Genomic DNA, 11,530 nt, shown 5'->3' with positions numbered 1-11,530 from the left:
TTCGGTTTTGGCTTAGCCATGTTCAGTGGATTGGCTTTTTTTGCCTTGTTAGCAAAATTGGTGAATAAGTGAAGTTATGCTTTTTGTGCAATCTTGGTGGGGAATTGTCAGAAATGCATAAAAAATGAGGTGTGAAAAGTTTGGTTGCAAAAGGAATTCATCTTGGTTGGGTTTTGGCTTAGTCAAGTTCGGTGGATTGGCTTTTTTACCCTTGGTAGCAAAATTGGTGAATAAGTGAAGTTATGGTTTTTGCGCAATCTTCGTGGGGAATTGTCACAAATGTTTATAAAATGAGGTGTGAAAAGTTTGGTTGCAAAAGGAATCAATCTTCGAAGGGTTTTTGGCTTAGCCAAGTTCGGCGGATTGGCTTTTTTTGCCTTGGTAGCAAAATTGGTGAATAAGTGAAGTTATGGTTTTTGTGCAATCTTAGCGGGGAATTGGTACAAATGCATGAAAAATGAGGTTGGAAAAGTTTTGTTGCAAAAGGAATTGATCTTGGTTGGGTTTTCGCTTAGCCTAGTTCGGCGGATTGGCATTTTTGGCCTTGGTAGCAAAATTGGTGAATAAGTGAAGTTATGGTTTTTGTGCAATCTTTGTAGGGAATTGTCACAAATTCATCAAAAATGAGATGTGACAAGTTTGGTTTCAAAAGGATTTGATCTTGGTTGGGTTTTGGCTTAGCCAAGTTTCGTGGATTGGCTTTTTTTGCCTTGGTAGCAAAATTGGTGAATAAGTGAAGTTATGGTTTTAGTGCAATCTTGATGGGGAATTGTCTAAAATGCATAAAAAATTAGGTGTGAAAAGTTTGTTTGCAAAACGAATTGATCTTGGTTGGGTATTGGCCTAGCCAAGTTCGGTGGATTGGCTTTTTTTGCCTTGGTAGCAAAATTGGTGAATAAGTGAAGTTATGGTTTTTGTACAATCTTGGTGGGGAGTTGTCACAAATGCATCAAAAATGAGGTGTGAAAAGTTTGGTTGCAAAAGGAATTGATCTTGGCTGCGTTTTGGCTTAGCCAAGTTCGGTGGATTGGGTTTTTTTGCCTTCGTAGCAAAATTGGTGAATAAGTGAAGATATCGTTTTTTCTGCAATCTTGTCACAAATGCATCAAAAATGAGATGTGAAAAGTTTGGTTGCAAAAGGAATTGATCTTGGTTGGGTTTTGGCTTAGCCAAGTTCGGTGGATTGGCTTTTTTTGCCTTGGTAGCAAAATTGATGAATAAGTGAAGTTATGGGTTTTGTGCAATCATGATGGGGAATTGTCGCAAATGCATAAAAAATGAGGTGTGAAAACTTTGGTTGCAAAAGGAATTCATCTTGGTTGGGTTTTGGCTTGGCCAAGTTTCGTGGATTGGCTTTTTTTGCCTTGGTAGCAAAATTGGTGAATAAGTGAAGTTATGGTTTTAGTGCAATCTTGATGGGGAATGGTCTAAAATTCATCAAAAATTAGGTGTGAAAAGTTTGTTTGCAAAAGGAATTGATCTTGGTTGGGTTTTCGCTTAGCCAAGTTCGGTGGATTGCCTTTTTTTGCCTTGGTAGTAAAATTGGTGAATAAGTGAAGTTATGGTTTTTGTACAATCTTGATGGGCAATTGTCACAAATGCATCAAAAATGAGGTGTGAAAAGTTTGGTTGCAAAAGGAATTGATCTTGGTTGCGTTCTGGCTTAGCCAAGTTCGGTGGATTGGGTTTTTTTGCCTTGGTAGCAAAATTGGTGAATAAGGGAAGATATCGTTTTTGTGCAATCTTGTCACAAATGAATCAAAAATGAGCTGTGAAAAGTTTGGTTGCAAAAGGAATTGATCTTGGTTGGGTTTTGGCTTAGCCAAGTTCGGTGGATTGCCTTTTTTTGCCTTGGTAGCAAAATTGGTGAATAAGTGAAGTTATGGGTTTTGTGCAATCATGATGGGGAATTGTCACAAATGCATAAAAAATGAGGTGTGAAAACTTTGGTTGCAAAAGGAATTTATCTTGGTTGGGTTTTGACTTAGCCAAGTTCGGTGGATTGGCTTTTATTCCCTTGGTAGCAAAATTGGTGAATACGTGAAGCTATGGTTTTTCTGCAATCTTGTTGGGGAATTGTCACAAATGAATCAAAAATGAGGTGTGAAAAGTTCGGTTGCAAAAGGAATTGATCTTGGTTGGGTTTTAGCTTAGCAATGTTCGTGGGATTGGCTTTTTTTGCCTTGGTAGCAAAACTGGTGAACAAGTGAAGTTATGGTTTTTGTGCAATCTTGGTGGGGAATTGTCACAAATGCATAAAAAATGAGGTGTGAAAATTTTGGTTGCAAAAGGAATTGATCTTGGTTGGGTTTTGGCTTAGCCAAGTTCGGTGGATTGCCTTTTTTGCCTTGGTAGCAAAACTGGTGAACAAGTGAAGTTATGGTTTTTGTGCAATCTTGGTGGGGAATTGTCACAAATGCATCAAAAATGAGGTGTGAAAAGTTTGGTTGCAAAAGGAATTGATCTTGGTTGGGTTTTGGCTTAGCCAAGTTCGGTGGATTGGCCTTTTTTGCCTTGGTAGCAAAAATGGTGAATAAGTGAAGTTATGGGTTCTGTGCAATCTTGGTGGGGAATTGTCTCAAATGCATCAAAAATTAGGTGTGAAAAGTTTGGTTGCAAAAGGAATTGATCTTGGTTGGGTTTTGGCTTAGCCAAGTTCGGTGGATTGCCTTTTTTTGCCTTGGTAGCAAAATTGGTGAATAAGTGAAGTTATGGTTTTTGCGCAATCTTTGTGGGGAATTGTCACAAATGTAGCAAAAATAAGGTGTGAAAAGTTTGGATGCAAAAGGAATTGATCTTGGTTGGGTTTTGGCTTAGCCAATTCGGTGGATTGGCTTTTTTTGCCTTGGTAGCAAAATTTGGTGAATAGGTAATGTTATGGTTTTTTTACAATCTTGTTGGGGAATTGTCACATATGCATAAAAAATGAGGTGTGAAAAGTTTGGTTGCAAAAGGAATTGATCTTGGTTGCGTTTTGGCTTAGCCAAGTTTCGTGGATTGGCTTTTTTTACCTTCGCAGCAAAATTGGTGAATAAGTGAAGTTATGGTTTTAGTGCAATCTTGATGGGGAATTGTCTAAAATGCATCAAAAATTAGGTGTGAAAAGTTTGTTTGCAAAAGGAATTGATCTTGGTTGGGTTTTGGCTTAGCCAAGTTCGGTGGATTGTCTTTTTTTGCATTGGTAGCAAAATTGGTGAATAAGTGAAGTTATGGTTTTTGCGCAATCTTGGTGGGGAATTGTCACGAATGTATCAAAAATGATGTGTGAAAAGTTTGGTTGCAAAAGGAATTGATCTTGGTTGGGTTTTGGCTTAGCCAAGTTCGATGGATTGGCTTTTTTTGCCTTGGTATCAAAATTGGTGCATAAGTGATGTTATCGATTTTGCGCAATCTTTGTGGGGAATTGTCACAAATGCATCCAAAACTGAGGTGTGAAAGGTTTGGTTGCAAAAGGAATTGATGTTGGTTGCGTTTTGGCTTAGCCAAGTTTCGTGGATTGGCTTTTTTTGCCTTCTCAGCAAAATTGGTGAATAAGTGAAGTTATGGTTTTAGTGCAATCTTGATGGGGAATTGTCTAAAATGCATCAAAAATTAGGTGTGAAAAGTTTGTTTGCAAAAGGAATTGATCTTGGTTGGGTTTTGGCTTAGCCAAGTTCAGTGGATTGGTTTTTTTGCCTTGGTAGCAAAATTAGTGAATAAGTGAAGTTATGGTTTTTGCGCAATCTTGGTGGGGTATTGTCACAAATGTATCAAAAATGAGGTGTGAAAAGTTTGGTTGCAAAAGATATTCATTTTGGTTTGGTTTTCGCTTAGCCAAGTTCGGTGGATTGGCTTTTTTTGCCTTGATAGCAAAATTGGTGAATAAGTGAAGTTATGGTTTTTGTGCAATCTTGGTGGGGAATTGTCACAAAAGCATCAAAAATGAGGTGTGAAAAGTTTGGTTGGAAAAAGAATTAATCTTGGTTGGGTTTTGGCTTAGCCATGTTCGGTGGATTGGCTTGTTTTGCCTTGGTAGCAAAAATTGGGAATAAGTGAAGTTATGGTTTTTGTGCAATCTTGGTGGGGAATTGTCACAAATGCATAAAAAATGAGGTGTGAAAAGTTTGGTTGCAAAAGGAATTGATCTTGGCTGGGTTTTGGCTTAGCCAGGTTCGGTGGATTGCCTTTTTTGCCTTGGTAGCAAAATTGGTGAACAAGTGAAGTTATGGTTTTTGTGCAATCTTGGTGGGGAATTGTCACAAATGCATCAAAAATGAGGTGTGAAAAGTTTGGTGGCAAAAGGAATTGATCTTGGTTGGGTTTTGCCTTAGCCAAGTTCGGTGGATTGGCTTTTTTTGCCTTGGTAGCAAAAATGGTGAATAAGTGAAGTTATGGGTTTTGTGCAATCTTGGTGGGGAATTGTCTCAAATGCATCAAAAATTAGGTGTGAAAAGTTTGGTTGCAAAAGGAATTGATCTTGGCTGGGTTTTGGCTTTGCCAAGTTCAGTGGATTGCCTTTTTTTGCCTTGGTAGCAAAATTGGTGAATAAGTGAAGTTATGGCTTTTGCGCAATCTTTGTGGGGAATTGTCACAAATGTAGCAAAAATAAGGTGTGAAAAGTTTGGATGCAAAAGGAATTGATCTTGGTTGGGTTTTGGCTTAACCAATTCGGTGGATTGGCTTTTTTTGCCTTGGTAGCAAAATTGGTCAATAAGTGAAGTTATGGTTTTTGAGCAATCTTGATGGGGAATTGTCACAAATGGATAAAAAATGAGGTGTGAAAATTTGGTTGCAAAAGGAATTGATCTTGGCTGGGTTTTGGCTTAGCCAAGTTTTGTGGATTGGCTTTTTTTGCCTTGGTAGCAAAAATGGTGAATAAATGAAGTTATGTTTTTGTGCAATCTTGGGGGTGAATTGTCACAAATACATCAAAAATGAGGTGTGAAAAGTTTGGTTGCAAAAGGAATTGATCTTGGTTGGGTTTTGGCTTAGCCAAGTTCGGTGGATTGGCTTTTTTTCCCTTGTAGCAAAATTGGTGAATAAGTGAAGTTATGGTTTTTGTGCAATCTGGGTGGGGAATTGTCACAAATGCATCAAAAATGAGGTGTGAAAAGTTTGGTTGCAAAAGGAATTGATCTTGGTTGGGTTTTGGCTTAGCCAAGTTCGGTGGATTGGCTTTTTTTGCCTTGGTATTAAAATTGGTGAATAAGTGAAGTTATGATTTTTGAGCAATCTTGATGGGGAATTGTCACAAATGCATCAAAAATGAGGTGTGAAAATTTGGTTGCAAAAGGAATTGATCTTGGCTGGGTTTTGGCTTATCCAAGTTCGGTGGATTGGGTTTTTTTGCCGTGGTAGCAAAATTGGTGAATCAGTGAAGATATCGTTTTTGTGCAATCTTGGTAGGGAATTGTCACAAATGAATAAAAAATGAGGTGTGAAAAGTTTGGTTGCAAAAGGAATTGATCTTGGTTGGGTTTTGGCTTAGCCAAGTTCTGTGGATTGACTTTTTATGCCTTGGTAGCAAAATTGGTGAATACGTGAAGTTATTTTTTTTCTGCAATCTTGTTGGGGAATTGTCACAAATGCATAAAAAATGAGGTGTGAAAAGTTTGGTTGCAAAAGGAATTGATCTTGGTTGGGTTTTGGCTTAGCCAAGTTTTGTGGATTGGCTTTTTTTTCCCTTGGTAGCAAAATTGGTGAATAAGTGAAGTTATGGTTTTTGCGCAATCTTGGTGGGGAATTGTCACGAATGCATAAAAAATGAGGTGTGAAAAGTTTGGTTGCAAAAGGAATTCATCTTGGTTGGGTTTTGGCTTAGTCAAGTTCGGTGGATTGGCTTTTTTTGCCTTCGTAGCAAAATTGGTGAATAAGTGAAGTTATGATTTTTGTGCAATCTTGGTGGGGAATTGTCACAAATGCATCAAAAATGAGGTGTGAAAAGTTCGGTTGCAAAAGGAATTGATCTTGGTTGGGTTTTAGCTTAGCAATGTTCGTGGGATTGGCTTTTTTTGCCTTGGTAGCAAAACTGGTGAACAAGTGAAGTTATGGTTTTTGTGCAATCTTGGTGGGGAATTGTCACAAATGCATAAAAAATGAGGTGTGAAAAGTTTGGTTGCAAAAGGAATTCATCTTGGTTGGGTTTTGGCTTAGTCAAGTTCGGTGGATTGGCTTTTTTTGCCTTGGTAGCAAAATTGGTGAATAAGTGAAGTTATGATTTTTGTGCAATCTTGGTGGGGAATTGTCACAAATGCATCAAAAATGAGGTGTGAAAAGTTCAGTTGCAAAAGGAATTGATCTTGGTTGGGTTTTAGCTTAGCAATGTTCGTGGGATTGGCTTTTTTTGCCTTGGTAGCAAAACTGGTGAACAAGTGAAGTTATGGTTTTTGTGCAATCTTGGTGGGGAATTGTCACAAATGCATAAAAAATGAGGAGTGAAAAGTTTGGTTGCAAAATGAATTGATCTTGGTTGGGTTTTGGCTTAGCCAAGTTCGGTGGATTGCCTTTTTTGCCTTGGTAGCAAAACTGGTGAACAAGTGAAGTTATGGTTTTTGTGCAATCTTGGTGGGGAATTGTCACAAATGCATCAAAAATGAGGTGTGAAAAGTTTGGTGGCAAAAGGAATTGATCTTGGTTGGGTTTTGCCTTAGCCAAGTTCGGTGGATTGGCTTTTTTTGCCTTGGTAGCAAAAATGGTGAATAAGTGAAGTTATGGGTTTTGTGCAATCTTGGTGGGGAATTGTCACATATGCATAAAAAATGAGGTGTGAAAAGTTTGGTTGCAAAAGGAATTGATCTTGGTTGGGTTTTGGCTTAGCCAAGTTCGGTGGATTGGCTTTTTTTGCCGTGGTAGATAAATTGGTGAATAAGTGAAGTTATGGGTTTGGTGCAATCTTGGTGGGGAATTGTCACAAATGCATCAAAAATGAGGTGGGAAAAGTTTGGTTGCAAAAGGATTGATCTTGGTTGGGTTTTGATTTAGCCAAGTTCGACGGATTGGCTTTTTTCGCCTTGGTAGCAAAATTGTTGAATAAGTGAAGTTATGGTTTTTGTGCAATCTTGGTGGGGAATTGTCACAAATGCATCAAAAAGGAGGTGTGAAAATTTGGTTGCAAAAGGAATTGATCTTGGCTGGGTTTTGGCTTAGCCAAGTTCAGTGGATTGGGTTTTTTTGCCGTGGTAGCAAAATTGGTGAATCAGTGAAGATATCGTTTTTGTGCAATCTTGGTAGGGAATTGTCACAAATGAATAAAAAATGAGGTGTAAAAAGTTTGGTTGCAAAAGGAATTGATCTTGGTTGGGTTTTGGCTTAGCCAAGTTCTGTGGATTGACTTTTTCTGCCTTGGTAGCAAAATTGGTGAATAAGTGAAGTTATGGTTTTTGTGCAATCTTTGTGGGGAATTGTCATAAATGCATCAAAAATGAGGTGTAAAAAGTTTGGTTGCAAAAGGAATTGATCTTGGTTGGGTTTTAGCTTAGGTAAGTTTGGTGGATTGGCTTTTTTTGCCGTGGTAGATAAATTGGTGAATAAGTGAAGTTATGGGTTTGGTGCAATCTTGGTGGGGAATTGTCACAAATGCATCAAAAATGAGGTGGGAAAAGTTTGGTTGCAAAAGGAATTGATCTTGGTTGCGTTTTGATTTAGCCAAGTTCGACGGATTGGCTTTTTTTGCCTTGGTAGCAAAATTGTTGAATAAGTGAAGTTATGATTTTTGTGTAATCTTGGTGGGGAATTGTCACAAATGCATAAAAAATGAGGTGTGAAAAGTTTGGTTGCAAAAGGAATTGATCTTGGTTGGGTTTTGGCTTAGCCAAGTTTGGTAGATTGCCTTTTTTTGCGTTGGTAGCAAAAATGGTGAATAAGTGAAGTTATGGGTTTTGTGCAATCTTGGTGGGTAATTGTCTCAAATGCATCAAAAATTAGCTGTGAAAAGTTTGGTTGCAAAAGGAATTGATCTTGGTTGGGTTTTGGCTTAGCCATGTTCGGTGGATTGGCTTTTTTTGCCTTGGTAGCAAAATTGGTGAATAAGGGACGTTATGGGTTTTGTGCAATCTTGGTGGGGAATTGTCACAAATGCATCAAAAATGAGGTGTGAAAAGTTTGGTTGCAAAAGGAATTGATCTTAGTTAGGTTTTGGCTTAGCCAATTCGGTGGATTGGCTTTTTTTGCCTTGGTAGCAAAATTGGTGAATAGGTGAAGTTATGGTTTTTTTACAATCTTGTTGGGGAATTGTCACATATGCATCAAAAATGAGGTGTGAAAAGTTTGGTTGCAAAAGGAATTGATCTTGGTTGGGTTTTGGCTTAGCCAAGTTCGGTGGATTGGCTTTTTTTGCCTTGGTAGCAAAAATGGTGAATATGTGAAGTTATGGGTTTTGTGCAATCTTGGTGGGGAATTCTCACAAATATATAAAAAATGAGGTGTGAAAACTTTGGTTGCAAAAGGAATTCATCTTGGTTGGGTTTTGGCTTAGCCAAGTTTCGTGGATTGGCTTTTTTTGCCTTGGTAGCAAAAATGGTGAATAAGTGAAGTTATGGTTTTAGTGCAATCTTGATGGGGAATTGTCTAAAATGCATAAAAAATTAGGTCTGAAAAGTTTGTTTGCAAAAGGAATTGATCTTGGTTGGGTTTTGGCTTAGCCAAGTTCGGTGGATTGGCTTTTTTTGCCTTGGTAGCAAAATTGGTGAATAAAGTAAGTTATGGTTTTGTGCAATCTTGGTGGGGAATTGTCACACATGCATAAAAAATGAGGTGTGAAATGTTTTGTTTCAAAAGGAATTGATCTTGGTTGGGTGTTGGCTTAGCCAAGTTTGGTGGATTGGCTTTTTTTGCCTTGGTAGCAAAAATGGTGAATAAGTGAAGTTATGGGTTTTGTGCAATCTTGGTGGGAAATTGTCACAAATGCATAAAAAATGAGGTGTGAAAAGTTTGGTTGCAAAAGGAATTGATCTTGGTTGGGTTTTGGCTTAGCCAAGTTCGGTGGATTGGCTTTTTTTGCCTTGGTAGCAAAATTGGTGAATAAGTGAAGTTATGGGATTTGTGCAATCTTGGTGGGGAATTGTCACAAATGCATCATAAATGAGGTGTGAAAAGTTTGGTTGCAAAAGGAATCGATCTTGGTTGGGTTTTGACTTATCCAAGTTCAGTAGATTGGCTTTTTTTGCCTTGGTAGCAAAATTGGTGAATAAGTGAAGTTATGGTTTTTGTGCAATCTTGGTGGGGAATTGTCACAAATGCATCAAAGATGAGGTGTGCAATGTTTTGTTGCAAAAGGAATTGATCTTGGTTGGGTTTTGGCTTAGCCAAGTTCGGTGGATTGGCTTTTTTTTCTTTCGTAGCAAAATTTGTGAATACGTGAAGATATGGTTTTTGTGCAATCTTGGTGGGGAATTGTCACAAATGCATCAAAAAGGAGGTGTGAAAATTTGGTTGCAAAAGTAATTGATCTTGGCTGGGTTTTGGCTTAGCCAAGTTCGGTGGATTGGGTTTTTTTGCCGTGGTAGCAAAATTGGTGAATCAGTGAAGATATCGTTTTTGTGCAATCTTGGTAGGGAATTGTCACAAATGAATAAAAAATGAGGTGTAAAAAGTTTTGTTGCAAAAGGAATTGATCTTGGTTGGGTTTTGGCTTAGCCAAGTTCTGTGGATTGACTTTTTCTGCCTTGGTAGCAAAATTGGTGAATAAGTGAAGTTATGGTTTTTGTGCAATCTTGGTGGGGAATTGTCATAAATGCATCAAAAATGAGGTGTGAAAAGTTTGGTTGCAAAAGGAATTGATCTTGGTTGGGTTTTGGCTTAGGTAAGTTTGGTCGCTTGCCTTGTTTTTGTGTCTTGGTAGCAAAATTGGTGAAAAAGTGAAGTCATGGTTATTGAGCAATCTTGGTGGGGAATTGTTACAAATGCATCCAAAATTATGTGTCAAAAGTTTGGTTGCAAAAGGAAATATCACATGCATCTAGTTCTAGGTCGTGTGACTCACATGCTGAGGGGAGTCTGAGAGTTAATGATTATTATCAACCTCCACCAAGAATAACTAGAAGAGAGAGCCACAAAAAGACTAGGGTAGACCTACCTTATTTTTATGGAAAGGAAACTGTTGAAACATATATAGATTGGGAAATGAAAGTAGAACAACTTTTTACTTGCCATCATGTTAGTGAGGAGAAGAAGGTACCCTTAGCCACTTTAAGCTTTGAAGGAAACGTTATGTACTGGTGGACAGGCTTAGAGAGAGATAGGCGCCTCCACAGAGACCCTCCCATAGAATATTGGAATGATCTTAGGGGAGCCCTAAGACGCCGCCATATTCCTTCATATTACAATAGGGAGTTAATGGACAAGCTTCAAAGACTCCAACAAAAGAACATGAGTCTAGAGGACTATAGGCAAAAGATGGAGCTTTACATGATGAGAGCCTCTATTAAGGAGGAAGAAACCACCATCATAGCTAGGTTCCTCAGTGGTCTCAATCTTGAGATAAGGGATAAAGTGGAACTCTTGCCCTATAGGGACTTGAATGACTTGATCCAACTTTGTATAAAAGTTGAGCAACAAAATTTGAGAAAAGGATCAAGTCGCAAGGAAAGTTCTTACTCTAACTCTTATCCCAAGAAAGAGTATAGAAGAGAAAGGGAGGATAGTATTAAAAAAGATAAACACAAAGAAACTCCCAAAAGTGTAGGAAAAGATGTGTCTACCTCACAATCCCGCAGTAGAGATATCCAATGCTTTAAGTGTCATGGTAGAGGTCATATAGCATCCCAATGCCCAAATAGGAGAACCATGATTTTAAGAGAGAGGGGTGAGTATAGCAGCCAAGATGATTAGTCTAGTGGGGAAGAAGAGAAAGAAGATAGTGAGGGGGCATATCCTGGTGATTGAGAATTAATGATGATCAGAAGAACCCTCAACAATCACCCTAGTGTGAACCATGAAACACAAAGAGAGAACATCTTTCATACAAGATATAAAGTTTTAGAAAACATTTGTTCTCTCATTGTGGATAGTGGTTCTTGCTGTAATTGTTGTGGCACTAGGATGGTTGAAAAACTTAATCTACAATTAGTACCTCATCCAAAACCTTACAAACTTCAATGGATCAATGAAGATGGCGATAGGAGATAGAGATGAGATTAAGGAGATTAAGGAGAACTAATCCTGAGGAGACTAAGGAGATAGAGTCACAAGTTGAGGAATTGTTGGAGAAAGGCTGGGTTCAAAAGAGTCTAAGTCCTTGTGTTGTACCTGTTTTGTTGGTGCCAAAGAAAGATGGCACGTGGAGAATGTGTTGTGATTGTAGAGCCATCAATAATATCACCATCAATTACAGGCATCCAATTCCTAGACTTGATGATATGCTTGATGAATTGCATGGGTCCACTATATTTTCTAAAATTGATCTCAAAAGCGGATATCACCAAATAAGAATCAAAGAGGGTGATGAGTGGAAAACTACTTTTAAGACCAAATTTGGGTTATATGAGTGGTTAGTGATGCCTTTTGGACTCACTAATGCACCTAGCACTTTCATGAGGCTTATGAATCATGTCCT

At 38.3% G+C, this 11,530-nt stretch overlaps 1 pseudogene; it reads left to right on the top strand.

Moving 5' to 3' along the window:
- Positions 1-10,098: 10,098 nt before the first annotated feature.
- LOC137838493 (uncharacterized) lies at positions 10,099-11,103 on the top strand (annotated as a pseudogene).
- Positions 11,104-11,530: the final 427 nt, after the last annotated feature.

Source organism: Phaseolus vulgaris, chromosome 4, assembly GCF_051622355.1.
Source record: "Phaseolus vulgaris cultivar YP4 chromosome 4, ASM5162235v1, whole genome shotgun sequence".
NCBI classification, from domain to species: domain Eukaryota; kingdom Viridiplantae; phylum Streptophyta; class Magnoliopsida; order Fabales; family Fabaceae; genus Phaseolus; species Phaseolus vulgaris.
The sequence above is the reverse complement of the archived record's forward strand: the minus strand, read 5'-3'. Positions and strand labels throughout refer to the sequence as shown.